Source organism: Peromyscus eremicus, chromosome 4 (assembly GCF_949786415.1).
Source record: "Peromyscus eremicus chromosome 4, PerEre_H2_v1, whole genome shotgun sequence".
Lineage (NCBI taxonomy): Eukaryota > Metazoa > Chordata > Mammalia > Rodentia > Cricetidae > Peromyscus > Peromyscus eremicus.
The window spans coordinates 115295292-115314275 of NC_081419.1; positions in this window are offsets into that span (position 1 = coordinate 115295292).

Sequence of the window (18984 nt, forward strand, 5' to 3'; positions counted from 1 at the left end):
TCTTTCTCCCAAACAGGTGAAAATTCTCATTCCTTTTTTTTTTTTTTTTTTTTTTTGGTACTCAAGGCTGAGCCCTGTACCTTATGAATGAGTATTCCACCATTGAGCTACATCTCTAGTGCTTATTGTAGATTTTATTTTGAGGTAAGTCTGTATCCCAAACAGGAGTGTTCATACTCTTGAAATAGTCAAGATTTGGTTTTGTTTCCTGCCCTCTCTCCACTAAACAACAGTTACTGGCACAAACATTAATGGGCATGATAGTTGTAATTTGGTTGAGTGAGCTGATTGTCTATTAGCAGAGCATGATGCTGTGCCTTGAGGAGGTCTGTCATTCTATGAGAGTATTGACTTATAATGGTCCCAACTAGAAACACGAGGTGTAATCTACTGGTTCTTGTGAAATTCACTCACATTATCTCTTATTGCTGCTATAAACCATTAATTAAAGATCATTCAGAGGTTTTAGCTAGAGGGATGGGTGAAAGAATATCTTTATTCCTATTTAGTAGAAGAAAGGTTTTTAAGTGGAAAATGAGCAATTGATGATCGCCTTGCCAAGTATAATTAAGAAAACTCAGCACTGGTTGTTCCAAGTTCTGGCAGGAAAACCCAGCGAAGGCTGAGATTTGGCATTGGGATAGCTCATACTAGAAACTCAGCATGCCACTTTTTTCTGTCTAATTTTAATTATTGTAATAATCTGTAATCTCCAATAAATAGAATATCACACTTTGTGCTGATGACCCATAGCAAAGAGATTTCTTTTGGCCTCCCTCCTATATTATGTAGGACCTTGGTTCAGTTCCTTTATACCCCACTTCCCCACTCTTTAGGACTCCTCTGTTTTTGAGCCATCACTAACTTCTTTTATTCTAATATTTACTATGACAAGTTCTCAATTTTTCCCAAGCATTGGTAAATTTAGGAAAATGTCCAGAGCTTCTGTAAGAGAAACTTGGTGCTAAATTTCACAAACACGAGAAGATATTAAAAGTACTGGGAGGTTCTTCTTCACTTGGGGATGTTGGAGGTTTTTTGTTTTGTTTTATTTGTTTTTGACATGAGCAGCAACAAGTTGAGAAAGTAAATACTCATAAGAATTATCTGGGGCCACTGCCTATGCTAGGCTTGCACTAGAAAAGTTGAGAGCAGAATAATAGTTGAAATAGGGCATGGAGGTTTTAGCATAAAAAAAATCACAGAGAATCTGATCAGATGAGTTACTGGAGAAAAATAAGGAGAATTTAGAGAGTGAACTTACAGATTCCCTAAGATTAACGTTGACTTTACGTAAGATGGATGTTTAAGTAGGCAGTGTTGCCTGTGTATGAAGAATAGTTTCAAAAGACCATGAACTTAAAGATCACTTGTAGCATGAATCTTAAATGGTCTTATTAATAAGAACAAACCTGAAGCCAGGAATTGGGGTGAATGCTAGAAGATCAGAGAAGCAGAACAAGCCACAGCCACCTCACCTTGCCAATTTCTCAGCTGATTCTGTTTCCTCAGACTGGAAGCCTTTGAGTCCTCATCCAAATGGATCTCAGCTGAACTGCTGCTCAAAAACCTAAAAGCTTAACCAGCTTATCTAGGCTAGTTCCTAGTCATCACGCCTTATATACCTTTTTGCTCCCTGCCATCACTTCCTGGGATTAAAGGCGTGAGTCACCATGCCTGACTGTTTCCAGTGTGGCTTTAAACTCACAGAGCTCCAGATGGATCTCTGCCTCCCAAGGGATAGGATTAAAGGCATGTGTGCCACCATTTTCTGGCCTCTATATCTAGTGGCTGTTCTTTTCTCTGACCCCAGACAACTTTATTGGGGTGGACAATATTTTGGGGAACACAATATCACCACAATCACTGGCCTTTTATTTGTGTCTTTTCCCAGGGGCAGCATCATTCTATTAGGTGGGTTGAGTCTTTGAAGATTTCAGCAGAGGAGCTTGGCCTTATAGAAAGAAAAGGACTGAAGACAGCAAAAATTGGGAACAAAAAATATGAATTAGTTATTTAAAAATTACTTTCTTGATATGGTTTTATTTTACAAACTGGTCCATTTGAACATTTGCTCTGATGACATGGCCCTTAGCACAAGAGACTGCGGTTTGATTTGATACAAGGAGGCCTACGGCAGAGTTGAGTTCAAAGTAATGGCTCTCTATAATCATTGTTTGATATCAGAAATGAATTATTATATAGTGATGGGTGATAGATTTGGTTAAGAATGCTAATGGACTTATTTCCACTACACACGGATAGAAATTACCCCTTGGGCCCTTGGTGCTTTTGTTTGATGAGTTACCTTTCCCCAAAATGATGATCATTGATCATTTCTAAAAAGTACTTAGGAATCCAACCCATCACAAGGAAATGTTTGCACAGATCCCTTTCTCATCACCTCCCTCTCTTACTTCTTACTCAAAGCAAAGGTCCATTGCAAATCTAACTGCTCATAAAGGGCCTATTTATGGTCTACATCACTGGCTCACACACATTTACTGATAGCTATAATTTTAAGAATTAAGTCCTCCCTAGCAAAAGAAGACAAACAGATTTATAAGTGTGGATACTGAAAGAGCTGCTAAATTTTTATGGGAAAAATTCAGGAAACCATTGGGACTTTGGAAAATCAAAGATTCAGGGCAATATCAGGACCACAGAGAAAGTCTGCGCATGAGAGGAAACAGCAGATAAAGAGAAGTTTGCAGGCAAAATGTCATAGGAAGAAAAGAATGCAAAGCCTATGAAAGTAGATAAGGGCTCTTTGGAGATGTGTTTTGTTCCTTACCCATAACCTTTAGACCTTGAAATTATCATATTAGAAGCCAGCTTCTTCATCATCAGGTATAGTTTCCTGACCTCAGTTTTTCTGTGACTGGCCTCTGTAAGAGCTAGTACAAGAGTTTGGAAATGAACCATAGAATTACCAATTCTTCCTCTGTACCCACTGCAGCAAGCCTCAGCGATACCTAGTATGATCCAGCTGCACTTGTTTATATCATTAGCACTAGCTAAAATGTCCATTCTTGCTACACACCCAGCTTTGCTTTATTTTCCTTCCCTGCGTCATTGTCTCCCTAGTGTGCTCCGAGTCCCAGCTGCACCTAGATCTTTGTTCCAAATCCTACAATGAGGGAATCGAAACTAAGACAGAAATCAATGCCAGATGGGCAGATTAAAACCTTGAAAAGTAAAATCAGATTGCAAACAAAAATGCTCAGGAAGAGGTAAGACTTAGATAAACAAAAAACTTATTTTCTTCCTCTCAACTAAATTTCTAAGGAAAGAGTCTTGGAGATGTTTACCATTTCTGGGTTAGTCCTTTGTAAAGGAAAGAAAAACACTAAGTCAGTTCTCAAACAGCAGTCATAATGGGAGCCCTTGCCACTCAGAGACAGTGTCTGGCTCCCCGTGCTTTCCCACTGTGCCATAGTAGTCCTTTTAGGAAATAGGTGGTCCATTCCAAAGATCACTGGTGTTGTGTGTTGAAATAATGAAAATGCTGCTGAAACATAATGTACATTCTTAAACCTGGTAATAAGGAAAGTAATATGGCTGAATAATGCTCAGGCAGATTGCCTGTGACACTGTATTTGTTTTGTGTCCAACACTATCTGGCACTGCGTTACTCACTAGTACTGTGCACTTGCTCTATTTAGTCTTAATCAAATGCATTTTATCATAACTGTCAGTTCGGTGCTTTGCCATTGTATTTATATGTTTTTAAATACTGAACCCTCTTGTAAGTGAATGATAAATGCTTAGGCTGGAAAAGCATATCATATTTCTGGGACTTGGGAATGTGTAGGCACAGGATGCTTTTACAGTCACCCTAAGATCATCTGAAAACAGATTATATCGTTCTTTCTTTTTTTCCTGAATAAACGTTAATCAAAAATGTCTATTTTTTTCATCAATAGGAAAACCAAGCAAATATGCTTAGGTTGTTCATGGAAGGCATTTAATCAGCTTCTAGATCAAAAAAATACTGATTAAAATGTTTGATATTAGATTTTAAAAATAATTAGTTTTAAAAATTAATGTGTTGTATATGTGTCCCTGTGTTTGTCTCTGTGTGTATGTCATGTGTGTGTAGGTGCCTGTGGAGACTAGGAGAGTATGTTGGATCCCTTGGAGCTAGAGTTAGAGATGGTTGTGAGCCACCTAATATGGGTGCTGGGAAGAAAAATTGGGGTCCTGTAGAAGAACAGCAAGTGCCCTTAACCACTGATCCATCTCTCCAGCCCATTGATGGATTTTTATTTAATGAATCTTATTTTTTAATTGAAAATACATTTATTTATTTTGGGGGATGCATGCGTGCCATGACACACGTGTGGAGATCGGAGAACAACTTGAGGGAGTTGCTTCTCTCTTCACATCATTATGAGTCCTGGGAATTGAACTCATGTCATTAGGCTTGGCGGGAAACACTTTTACCTACTGAGCTATTCTTGCTGACCCTGCGAATGCATCTTAGAACAAATAAAACAGTAAATGGCTGGAAAGGTAGCTGAGCAATGAAAAGTACTTGCTATTCCTGCAGAGGTCTTGAGTTTAATTTCCAACATCTAGATGGCATGGCAGCTAACAATTATATGTAGCTCCATTTCTAAGGGGTTTGTCCTCTTCTGGCCTCCATGAGCACTGCTCACATATGATGTATAAATATGCATGCAGGAAAAACACCTATATACATAAAAGATCTTTAAGACTATGAGCTCATATTATATACGTTAAATAGAAAGAGTTAAGTACAAATGAGTGGGGGAATTGTCAACTATTCATGTTTTAAGACTAATTAATCAATTATGAACTTCATATTTTTTAAATACAAACTGGCCTTGGAAAGCTTCTTAGATCTCCATGATGTTCAGGGGGAGTAAATTTTTACCAAATATACTATTAAATAAATTAAGGCCAAACTTTTGCTTTCCTGATAATATGAGAAAATTTCAATTTAAGAAGTATTACCAAAATCTAGTTTCTTGGGGCTTCAGATTATGGTTCTTTTTATCAAAAGAGCAGTTATAAGACATATAGACATTTAGATTTGGAGATGTACATAACCATTATAATGCTCTACTATTAAAATCTATGGATCTATTACATCAATAACTACTTCTTTAAGAATAAAATTCCTCATCTTGAATCAAAATTTATTCCCACATTAAACTAAATGTAGAGATTTAATTGAACAAAGTATTAATTTGGACTGCTGCCTCCCACTGAGTGTGACAGCTGTAACAGAGGCAGAAGACTTGCCCTGCATATTCAACCCCAGTACCACATACACATGCACGCACGCACGCACGCACGTGCACACATACACAAAGTGACAAAAGAAAGTCTAGTTGGACTTCTAGCTTTCTGTATCTCTTCAAGGCATCTGTAACATGTTTTTATCTTGAAGACGGAAGACGTTAAGCAGTGAAGGATGTGGCTACATTCTCTTTCCAATTAGGTGGGTTTTTTTTTTTTTTTGTGTGTGTGTGTGTGTGTGTGTGTGTGTGTGTGTTTAAAGTTCAAACATGATCAGTAAGAATAAATTGTTATAGTTTACTTTTTCTCTTGGAAACTCATCATTATTTTAAAATATTGATCATAAACGCAATGCTAATTTCTTAACATATCCATTTGCTTTTGAGAGACTCAAATTGTCTGTCAAAAATCACTTTGACACCTGACGTGGAGAATATAAACCAAACCATGCATCAACATTAAAAAAAAATAGTATACAAAATTTAGTTTTGGCCAAAGTATGGTTTCCTCTATTGTCCTATTTTTGTCAGACATTATGAAGAATGTATAAAAATAGAAAAAGATGCCGGGCGGTGGTGGCGCATGCCTTTAATCCCAGCACTCAGGAGGCAGAGCCAGGCGGATCTCTGTGAGTTCGAGGCCAGCCTGGTCCCCAAAGCGAGTTCCAGGAAAGGCACAAAGCTACACAGAGAAACCCTGTCTCGAAAAACCAAAAAAAAAAAAAAAATAGAAAAAGATGAGTATCTTCACACAGCAGGCATTTCAGCTATTTTGTGAGACTATTACCAATATACAGTATTTGTCTTGGCATTTAGTTCCATTCTTCTCTTCTAAGTGTTTCCTCTGTTTTATTACCATTAACATAGCATAACAAATGTCTTTTGGATATGAAAATTCAATTATTTCCAAAATGCCCCAGTCATTGCTAGGGCAGATTAATGAAAAGTGTTATAAAAGTAATGTCCTTGTAAGATATCACAATTTACAAATACAATACCATTTTCCGGGGTTATAGGAACTTGGGAGGAGGGGTGGAAATCAACAAATGCAGCAAAGAGGTGATCAGTATCAGCAAAGTGTGTAAACAGTCAGGCTGGTGTTAGGGTAATAGTGTTTGAAAGGATGTAGTCAAGATTCTGTGCCAGCTTAGAGTCACAGCAAAACTGCTCATGCTTGATTCTTACATGCAGACACATAGTTGGTTTCTCGCAAAGGCAAAGGAAAGATGTTTGGAAGCATCATTTTACTGCCAAGTGTTCTCTGTGAGAGAATGTGCATTAAGAAACTTTGATCATTGTCTATTGCACACTGGAATTTTCAAATGTTCATAACATCCTGGAGCTGGTAGTTATGAAAGATTTTCTAATAGAATTTAAAATTACAGGTCCTCCAAATGTTAGGGAGATGTGATTTGAGAGATCATGTACAGTTTGTGGATAAGGAAATTCATGCTGTCCTTAGCTTAACTCTACAAAACCATAATGAAAACAGCTTCAATGGTTATAGAACAGGGCTGATGGAAACACAGAAGAGATACAAATAAGACATATAAACAGAGACCTGAGATCTAAGTGTGAGTAGATTAGCTTTCACTAGGAGAAAGCAAAGAGTATTCAAGAGAGGGAACAGTGTGAACCCAAGCCTGGAAGTGAAAGGGTGCCATCTTCAGGAAGATTTCTCCTAAGGACACTACACAGGCTGTATTGAAAACATAGAGTACCCAAAGACTCTTCTCAGGGGCTTCTAATGTCTATAGTATTGAGCTCCAGAGATCTTTGCTTTGGAACCACAGCTAGTGGAAAAATGTCTGCCCCCACTTTATCTAGATCTTTGTTCACAAAGCCCATGTGACACATATCTAAACTGGAACACGTTTTAATATGTTTGACATTTATGGACACAGTGAAGATTCCATTTAGTGTTTAGAAGCCAAACAAATGTGAACCAAAGGGTTACAAAAATCTATAGGTTGGCAAGTTATATACTATAGATTGGATTTTTAGTCTTTTCATTATTCATGTGTGATAGCATTTGTGCTGGGGCCTTGGGTAATAATAAGCTCCCAGGAGTCATGGGAGTGGAACTCCCTTGGTGGTTTTAGTGCTACTGTAGGAAGAGCAAAGGACAGAACAAAAGAGATTTTCGTCTTTACCATTTCCAGTGAGGAAAGCGCACATGAGCAGTGAGAAGGTGAATGACTACAACCTTTGCTGAACTCTGAAGCTCATGGAAATTCGATTTAGACTTTAAGCCTTGAGACTATAGAAACTAAATTTTTGTTTTTAAAACAACTCTATCCCTTTTGTAGGATTCTGTTAGAGTGGTCAGGAAAGACTAATATGTACATGCTACCCATTAGTGTCCTAAGTCTCCAGCACATTTTCTTTTCTTTGTTTTGTGTCTTGGAGACACAGTCTTTACTGTGTGGCTCAATGTGGCCTTGAACTCACAATCTTTGTGCATTAGCCTCTTCAGGGCTAAGACTACAGGCTGTGCCAGCCCATCCAGTCTTCCAACAGTCTTTGTACTAAGACTTAATACTTCATCACGTGACTGAAGGGGTAGTTTAGTCAGTAAAGTGCTTACACTTCCTCCATGAAGACCTGAGTATGATCCCCAGAACCTATGTAAAATTGCCTGGCATGATAGCATGTGGTCTTAATCTCAGTTCTGAGGAGGCAAAGACAGAAGGATTGTTGGGGCTCATTGGACAACCAGTCTAGCCTAGCTGATGAGCTTTTGGCCAATGAGGGAATATGTTTCAAAGGAAGTGAATGATTATTTTGGCATGTATGATCACACTGTGAACCCTGAGTTTGCTGTCAGTTACATAAAAGCAACTTTGAGTCAAGAGGTGGAGCCAGCAACTACTTGACAAAAAGTAATCATAGAGAGTCAGAGGGAGTCCTGCAAACAGAGAGAGAGACACACAGAAAGTAGTAGGGAGGGACTTTGAGTGTGGTGGGGTCTTTTTGGTTTGGACTAGTAGAAGAGATGCTTTCTTTCTGAAATGCCAGCAAAGACGGAAGGTCAGCTAATTGCTCCTCAACCTCTCTGAGGTAGCAGGTTTTCAACACAGTCTCTGACACCCAGGTTTTTATTGGTAAATAGAATGATGGATTTAATTAAAAAGTGCATTTGATGGCAGTGACAAGAGGCCTATCTTGTGGGACTGGAAATCCACCAAGCAGCTTTCTGAGAAGCAGGGCAGTAACTGAAGAGCCACAGTTACTGGAGAAAACAGCAATAGATTCAGGTGCAGCTGCTGTGCTGGGTATGGGGATATGGATAACAAATGTAATAAATGGTGTTCCTGAGGATGACCTCTGGGGTTGTCCTCTGGCTTCTACAAGAGCACATTCATATGTGCACATTCACTGGCACACACACATGTGTACTTATACACACATATATACTCATGTAAAATATTTAATCTTAACTATATAGCAAACATTAAACATGAAAGAAGTCCCTGTACAATTAAGCAGACCACTGGCTACATAGCACAGTTGGCCAGCTCAGACCACCACATAGCAGAAGATTGTCATCATGGCTGCAATCTGTCACCTAACAGATGGCTTTCCAAGTGTTCACTGGTTGAAGAGAGAAGTGGATAGTTGGGAAGATTTTCTTTGTTCTTCATCCCTATGCTTTATAGACAGATAGACATTAGAAGCCTTTCAAAGAGTTGGTCTAGCAGGAACCTTTTCCAGATCAGAGCCATGTGGAAACAGATGGGGATTCATTACTGGGATGACGTGAATCCCAGAGCCACTATTAACATGTCTGCTCCCACTTAGAATAAAGAAAGGAGGCCCTGAGATTGGAAATGACTTTCCCTTAAGCCCCTAACAATGCTGTTTGGTTACATCTTTTGAGAAAGGAAGAAAAAAGCCAAAAGAAAAAAATTTAAAGATTCTCCACAGGTGGGCAGGAGGAAAAATAAAAACTATTTCTTTCCTTTGCCTATAGCAGAGTTTTCTTTTTCCTGTAAAATATGAGGGTTTGATGTCTCCCATATTGCTATTGTGTTTTCCATTGTAAATGAGCCAATAGAAAGAACACATGTTTGATAGTAATCTTCACACCTGTGCATGCAAGTGTTACAAGCTGATGAAAGTGACTGAATTAAACTGTACAGAAAGAGAAATCATGAAATGGATGTATCAGTGTGTGTGTGTGTGTGTGTGTGTGCGCGCGCGCGCGCTCATGCACTCTGTTTTTTCACCTCATATGGTCTACACGCATCTAGACTAAAACCTCTCTGTTCCTATGTTGAAAGAAGACGTTTTCTCTGTTGAAATGATGCCATCATCTCAGGGAAACTGGATAGTCATCTGAGAATGGTTAGATTTTTCATTTGAATCTCTTTCTGGCTTGACTTTTATAAGTGAGAGAACCCAAGGCCTTCCACATGCTGAGTAAGAATTCTATCACTGAGCTGTACTCCAGTCCCTTTCTAGGGACTGATTTATTTAAATTTGTGGAAGTTAACAAGCTATTGGAACATGCAAGCCTGCTTTCCTTTCCTTGTTAATGTGATACAGTATAAAACTTATACTCAATGTAATTACTGCATTTGGTTAGGCCAGTATGATTTCCAGAGTCTAATGTAAAATATATGAATAAATGTTCTTGTGGAATTCATGCCGACAAAAAACACATTTTGCTTACTATTCAGTGAAATTTAAGATGTAGTGGTTGGAAGGTTTTTATATTTACAACTTCAGCAAGGAATCCCCAATTCTGCTATTTTTTAAAACTATAAACCTCCTTTTCCATTCATTCATATTTAAAAATATTTTAGAATGTGAATGATTGATTCCAGGTTCTAGCTCTGAGTAGAATAATTTATAACCTTGAAATATATAGGCTTTTTTAGCTCCAGTCAATGTGATATAAAGATTTTAATTATTTAATATAATTATTTTCTTGTGACTTTTTCCTCCTGAACTTACTTCATTTTCTTATATATTTACTTCATCATTCAAGCAATGAGTTTATTAACTGCTGAGTTTGCTAGGACATTTCCTTGCTGATAATGCCTCTCATTAAAAAAGATTAAATGAAAAAGGTTATAAACATTTACAAAAAGCCTAAATCACAACATAAAATTTGCATGAAATTTAAAATTAAACCACAAAACACAGGTGTTTAAATGCATGAACAGGGGGTTATATACAAAATATATGAAGTACAAACTAAAAATCAGTAAGAGACAAACCATAGATAAACAGATGAGGAACTGAAGTAGGTAAATAAAAAAAAACAGGGAGTTAAAAAATATGAAAATATTGATTTATCAGTCAATATTTGTAAATTAAGAAAAACATAAATTAAGGACAAAATGAAATGTCATTTCACATAAAACTCCACTATACAAAACGACAGGAAAGTAGACTCCAGAGACTTTAGTGTTATTGTGGAGAAGTTTCCCAGTGTAAACATTTTAGAGTGAAGTTCGATTATGTGGAACTGACTTGAGGACACATGACATGACTCTTTTAAGAGAGCATCTCAAACTATGCACTAAGTCATGGATTACTCCAAGGAAACAGTGTTTCCCCAACCCAGAAGGGCATTTGCACATATGAACTCACACTGTGCAAACTCAAGCCATACAAAATCCACCACAAGCTGAGGAGCTATTTGTATGGAAAAAACTGCCGGGAGAAGAGGATTTGGTTTTCTTCAATGGTGTGATTCCTGGTAGGTCTACCACATGCCAGGACAGGCCCCATTTCCAAGAGTAACTGGGTAACACAAACTAGATTCCATCTGGGGAATAAAGAAAAAAAAAAAAAAAACAGGGTAGGTAAGGATGGATCTGGGAGGTGCGAGTGGAGGGGTGAATATGATCAAAACATATATGAAATTTTCAAACTATTAGCAAAAATATTAAAAATGTAAATGTTCACTCTAGGGATTTCCATTATTGTAAGTTTTACCATTTCATGCAGGCATGGTAGTCATAGAAACAACTTTTTTTTTTTTTTTTTTTTTTTTTTTTCGAGACAGGGTTTCTCTGTGTAGCTTTGCGCCTTTCCTGGAACTCACTTGGTAGTCCAGGCTGGCCTCGAACTCACAGAGATCCGCCTGGCTCTGCCTCCCGAGTGCTGGGATTAAAGGCGTGCGCCACCACCGCCTGGCTTAGAAACAACTTTTATTGGAGTTATTTAGAAAGCATAAAAATGTATCAATTGCAATATAATCATTTTTATAAAAAATTAAATAAATAATAAAAATTTCTGGAAGAAAATTTTAAGTGTCCTTAATATGCATGAGTATACATTTTTTAAAATGTTGTTAGCATTTTTTTGAGGATTATACTTGACTACCCCTGAGAAACCCTACTATAGACAAACACAAATATAAGAAAGGAAATTCCTTTCTTATAATAATGAGAATTGGAAATATCCCAAATATGATAAGCGAAAGGACGTATTCATATACATATGCCCCTGTCATATACAATGCAGATAAAAAACCCGGAATTAGATGTATACAAATACATTTCAAATCTGTAATTATGATAATACAAAAATATACTTGCCAGTTCTGTTTACATGATACTCTCTTACATAAAATTGTATTTAAAGTATTCCAAAATGTATTGTTGTACTTGGGTATAACCATAAGTGTATTTGAAATATATACAAATTGAAAAAAAAATTTTTTTATTTTGCAATACAATTCAGTTCTCCCCCCTCCCACCCCCCTCACCTTCCCCCCAGCCCACCACCCCCATTCCCACCTCCTCCAGGGCAAAGCCTCCCCCAGGGACTGAAATCAACCTGGTAGACTCAGTCCAGGTAGGTCCAGTCCCCTTCTCCCAGGCCGAGCCAAGCGATCCTGCATAGGCCCCAGGTTTCAAACAGCCAACTCATGCAATGAGCACAGGACCTGGTCCCACTGCCTGGATGCCTCCCAAACAGATCAAGCCAATCAACTGTCTTACCCATTCAGAGGGCCTGATCCAGTTGGTGACCCCTCAGCCATTGGTTCATAGTTCATGTGTTTCCATTCATTTGGCTTTATCCAACCTTGGTCTCAACAATTATCACTCATATAAACCCTCCTCATTCTCGCTAATTGGACTCCCAGAGATCCACCCAGGGCCTAGCCATGGATCTCTGCATCCAGATCCCTCAGTAGTTGGATGAGGTTTCTCACACGACAATTAGGGTGTTTGGCCATCCCATCACCAGAGTAGGTCAGTTCGGCCGTCTCTCGACCATTGCCAGCAGTCTGTTGTGGGGGTATCTTTGTGGATTTCTGTGGGCCTCTCTAGCACTTTGCTTCTTCCTATTCTCATGTGGTCTTCATTTACCATGGTCTCCTATTCCTTGTTCTCCCTCTCTGTTGTTGATCCAGCTGGGATCTCCCGCTCCCCCAAGCTCTCTTTCCCTCGGCCCTCGCCCTTCACTACCCTCACTCATGTCCAGGCTGTTCATGTAGATCTCATTCCATTTCTCTGTCATTGGGCGATCCCCATGTCTTTCTTGGGGTCCTGTTTTCCAGGTAGCCTGCCTGGTGATGTGAGTAGCAGTCCAGTCATCCTTGTTTCACATCTAGTATCCTGCTATGAGTGAGTACATACCATGTTTGTCTTTCTGAGTCTGGGTTACCTCACTCAGGATGATTTTTTCTAGATCCATCCATTTGTCTGCAAACCTCATGATGTCATTGTTTTTCTCTGCTGAGTAGTATTCCATTGTGTATATGTACCACATTTTGTTTATCCATTCTTCAGTTGAAGGGCATCTAGGTTGTTTCCATGTTCTGGCTATTACAAACAATGCTGATATGAACATAGCTGAACAAGTGCTCTTGTGGTGTGGTTGAGCATTCCTTGGGTATATGTCCAAGAGTGGTATAGCTGGATCTTGGGGGAGATGGATTCCCAATTTTCTAAGAAAGCGCCATATTGATTTCCAAAGTGGTTGTACAAGCTTGCATTCCCACCAGCAGTGGAGGAGAGTTCCCCTAGCTCCACATCCTCTCCAGTATAAGGTGTCTTCAGTGGTTTTGATCTTAGCCATTCTGACAGGCGTAAGGTGGTATCTCAGAGTTGTTTTGATTTGCATTTCCCTGATGATTAGGGATGTTGAGCAATTCCTTAAATGTCTTTCAGCCATTTGAGTTTCCTGTGTTGAAAGGCATTTGACAAAATCCAATACCCCTTCATGATAAAGGTCTTGGAGCGATCAGGAATACAGGGAACATGCCTAAACATAATAAAGGCAATTTACAGCAAGCCAACAGCCAACATCAAATTAAATGGAGAGAAACTCAAAGCAGTTCCACTAAAATCAGGAACGAGGCAAGGCTGTCCACTCTCCCCATACTTATTCAATATAGTACTTGAAGTTCTAGACCGAGCAATAAGACAACATAAGGAGATTAAGGGGATACAAATTGGAAAGGAAGAAGTCAAGCTTTCCCTATTCGCAGATGACATGATATTTGAGTGACCCCAAATATTCCACCAAGGAACTGATACAGCTTATAAACACCTTTAGCAACATAGCAGGATACAAGATCACATCAAAAAAATCAGTAGCCCTCCTATATACAATGGACAAAGAAGCGGAGAAGGAAATCAGAGATACATCACCCTTTACTATAGCCACAAATGACATAAAATACCTTGGGGTAACACTAACCAAGCAAGTGAAGGACCTATATGACAAGAACTTTAAGTCCCTGAAAAAAGAAATTGAAGAAGATGTCAGAAAGTGGAAAGATCTCCCATGCTCATGGATAGGCAGGACTAACATAGTAAAAATGGCAATCTTACCAAAAGCAATCTACAGATTCAATGCAATCCCCATCAAAATACCAACATAATTCTTCACAGACCTGGAAAGAATAATACTCAACTTCATATGGAAAAACAAAAAACCCAGGATAGCCAAAAGAATCCTGTACAATAACACAACCTCTGGAGGCATCATGATCCCTGACCTCAAGCTCTACTATAGAGCTACAGTAATAAAAACAGCTTGGTACTGGCATAAAAACTGACATGTGGACCAATGGAATCGAATTGAAGACCCTGACATTAATCCGCACACCTATGAACATATAATTTTTGACAAAGAAGCCAAAAGTGCACAATGGAAAAAAGAAAGCATCTTCAACAAATGGTGCTGGCATAACTGGATATCAACATGTAGAAGGCTGCAAATAGATCCATATCTATCACCGTGCACAAAACTTAAGTCCAAGTGGATCAAGGACCTCAACATAAATCCAGCTACTCTGAACCTGCTAGAAGAGAAAGTAGGAAGTAGTCTTGAACACATTGGAATAGGAGACCACTTCCTAAATAGAACACCAGTAGCACAGACACTGAGAGAGACAATCAATCAATGGGACCTCTTGAAACTGAGAAGCTTTTGTAGAGCAAAGGATACGGTCAACAAGGCAAAGCAACAGCCTACAGAATGGGAAAAGATCTTTACCAACCCCACATCTGACAGAGGACTGATATCCAGAATATATAAGGAACTCAAGAAATTAGACATCAAAATGCCCAACAGTCCAATTAAGAAATGGGCTATAGAACTAAACAAATTGAAAATTTAACAGAAAACTTTGGATTTGTCAAAGGTAGAACAGTATTTGATATACTCAGCTGTTGCAATGTTTAGTTTCAGGCAAAACAACAACAACAAAACACAAAAATAAACAAAAGACATACACAAAGTATATGATTTAGTTTCTAGAAAACAAAATCTTCTAGACAGTCTCAACAATGAAGTAAAAAAAATGCTATTTCTTTCTGTCTATTCTGCTCATCTCAGAATGTTCTCATCATGGTTACATGTTGGCTCCCATCCTAGTTTGACCAACCTGGAGGCAGGAGTAGATGCAGTGGCCATGGAGGAGTGCTGCTTGATGGCTTGCTCCTTATAGCTTCCTCAGCCTGATTTCTTATAGATCCCAGGATCACCAGCCCAAGGTGGCCCCACCCACAATGGGCTGGTCCCTCCTATATCAGTCACTAACTACATCAGTCACTAAGTAAATAAATGCCCCACAGGCTTGCCTGCATACACCCTGATCTTATGGAGGCATTTTCCCATTTGAGAGATGACTCTAGCTCATATCAAGTTGACCCAAAACTAGCCAGTAAAGCTCCCAAGGGACCATACCAAGTACAGTGGTAGAGAAAGGAACATTTATTCCTGTTGTGAGCCTTCTTTGAAGAGTGATCACGCTTTAGACCTCTTCTTTACTCCAACCTGAGTATACATCTGTCCTTATTCCAGACACTGACAAGGGCAATTGAAACAATAAAATTAACTTATTACAGTCACACAGGAGAAAGAGAGGCCAGTAGATCAAGCTAAAGAGAATAGCATTATGTCATTGGAATTGCATATGTGTACCTATGTGCCCCCCCACTCAGAAATGTAGAAGCAAACATATCCTTTGTGGGAAAGATTGGTAATAATGGACAAGAGGATTTACCTCAGAGAGAGAGATAAGTCTATGAAAATGACAAAACCCTGGCACCTAGAAACGAAATAGACAGTAAGCATCAAAAAACGTACTGCCCGTGATGAGGTGGTCTGGTCTGAGAGTTGAATCACAGGGGAAACTATGAGCAGATTTGGAGAAGAAATCTAGAAAGAAGAAGTGAATGTGCCATTCAGGAATGAACTTTCTATCCTAGAGGAGACAGAGCGGGGGATTCCTGGAGTGCCCCTGAGCAAAGACAGAGGAGTAGAATGTGGGCAGAGAAAAAGTTGACAGCTATGCAAGTCAGGGGTTCTGTTGAGGTCTCACAAGGACTTAGGAGAGTATGTAGAGCAAACACAAAATCCTAGAGGGTTATAACCAGGATTGTGCCAAAAATCAGATTTAGCGCTGTGAAATATGACTGTTGCTCCAGCCCAGGCAATTGGATTAGGGTTGAGACAGTAATGCTGGGAGGGAAATGGACCAACTCATACTGTAATAGTGAAGGAAAGGGAAGTGCCCCCAAAGACTATGTAAAGAAGTAAGGAGGGAAGTCCAGATTGGAGGCTAAAGCTCTCTGTAGTTCTGCTACACAGGCTCTTGAGACTAGAACTAAAGGGCTAACCTAGAACAGGGGGAAAACATTATCCTACAAGAGAGCATCCCATAATGTCAGGGAGCCATGGAAGGGCAAGTTATCTGCATTTTCAGGGCTTAGGTTCATTTTTGTGCTTCCATAGGCCTCCGCAGATAGCACTCATCTCCACATCCTATTCATAATCCAGCAGTCCAGGCTGTGAACACAGCTTTAAGGTGGGGAGTACTTTTATATGTACTTTGTTTGGATGGTCTTAAAGATATAGAATCAGGTTAGGGACATAACTCTTGAGGATTGAAATATATCAACAAAGCAATGGACAGGAGACTGCCAGAAAGAGCCTATAGAATGCTAGTGTTGGCAAACCGGCTAAGTCAGAGGATGCCTTCTATCTTTCCAAAGTGCCCTGTAATAGTCTAGTAATTTTGGGCCTCAAAGCTCCAATGAACATGTTGACTCCAAGGGGTGCTTTGCTCACCTGAAAAACTGGGCTTTTTATTTTCTTGCTAATATGCTCTAAACTCCTTTAATTGAGGCCTCCATCTTGAATATGGGATTTAGCCCATTAACTTTATGTGGCATATTTAAAAAGCAATTCCAACAAATAGATATTAGGCATTAAAATAACTCCCAGTAAAGAGGTCCACTTAAAACTGCATTTTAATTTCTATATCAAAAAATGAAAATGCATGTGTTTTTTTGTTTCTTTAGAAGACCTCTCCTCCCACCCACCCCCATTTATTTATAAACCTGAACCTATATAACTTTTATTGATCTTCATTAAAAATGCTGGCAAAAGATGGACTGTTAATGTAGTTAGAAGATATGTAACAGACAGATGTATTACATGTGGGGATATTTTAATTGTGCTGAAATGTGATTTTATTTGTATGTTAATAAATAAAGTTAGCCTGGAGATCAGAGGTCACATAGTGAGGTCACATAGTGAGCCATAAGTAGAGTCAGGCGGTGGTAGCACACGCCCTTAATCCAATCACATGGCAGGCAGAGTCTCTGTGTGGTCAAGGACACAGCCAAGCGTGGTGACACAAGCCTTTAATCCCAGTACCAACCATAGAGACCTGGAGGTCTGTATAGATAGGTAGTGACGAGAAAGTTATGTGGCTGGGCTTAGAGCCAATGAGAAAGCAGAACAGAAAGGCAATAAAAACACAGGTTAGACAAGAAGAAGCTCTCGCTGGGGAAATAATGATGGCAAGGTGGTAAGATAAGGTAGTTGTGGCTCTTTGCTAGTTCTCTGATTTCTTTGGCTATTACCTCTGTATTTGGCTCTGTGTTTCTTATTTAATAAGACTGTTTAGAAATTTGTCTACAGTTACATAAGTTTCTTGACAGCAAGTGACAGGAAACAGAATTCAAACTAGAAAGGGGATGCACTTGTACCTAACTGGGTGTTCTAGGTGTGGGTGGCTCTGGAGGGACTGAAATGAGCTATCCAGAGCATGTGTTTTCTCTATGTCTCAGCTACTCTTCCTTGTCTCTGTCCCATGGGTGAATGTTCATCGTCTCATGGTAGCTTTTTGACTATAGAAGCTGTAGACTATAGTCTGTTGGACCTGAAAACTGTTTTCCTCCATGGTTGCCTCTGATTGTGTTGGATATGGAGTTACCTCCTGGCAAGATAAATGAATTCTCTAATTGCTCTCATTACCTCTCCTACCCCAAGAAGGAGGCATCAGATTCACTCTGCCCACGTGTGACTGGAGAATGTGGAGAGTGGAGTTTCCTGCTAGGAAATTGGGAAGCTGGTACCCAATCAAAAAGAATAAATGCTGAGAAGTCAGGGGTTGGTTTTTGTCCATTGACCTGTTTCAGGCCCTAGGGACAGGAGAGACAGAGATAGAGTCATACTGGCCTCTGTTAATTTGCCAAGAGAAGGTTATTTTCCTATGTGTTAACACATCCATTAGCAAACTTCTCATAGTTTCTTCTGAACCCAGAGGGAGAGCTAGAGGAAGCCCCAGAGACAGTGTGGCATCTGCTGACAACATTGTGGGTCACACAGTATGTCCAGCTCTGGTTACTCAGAAGGTTTCCACTAATTCACAGTTTCCAAGTGAACAAACAGCCCCAGTAAGGCTGAGAACCTTTACTAAATTCACATAATGCAACTTTTTGCTTATATTGGAGCCCAAGTTTTAAACCCATAGTTTTATTTGTGAAAGAATACAGTTAGCTACCTTATCAGACACATTTTTTTTATTTAAAATTTCATTAGTCCCATTAAATTGAAAAAAAAAACTCTGATCATATTTGACCTTCTCATTACTATGTTTTCCTCTTCTCCCCATTGCTAATCCCCTCCTTTTTCCTAAATAGTGCCTCCTTTATACTTTCATATATTTTATTTTAAATAAGGCTTCAAATTGAGAGTAAACATATTGCATTGGTCTTTCTGAGTCTGACTAATTGCATTTGACACAGTGATTCTTATTTCAACCAATTTTCTAGCAAATGGCATCATTTCCTTCTTATTTCCCCATTTTCTTTACCCTCTTAATCCTCTTCCTTCTCCCATTCTCTTCCCCTCCTTGTTCTGATTTTTGTTATTATTCTTATCTTTATCTATCTATCTATCTATCTATCTATCTATCTATCTATCTATCTATCTATCTATCTATCTATCT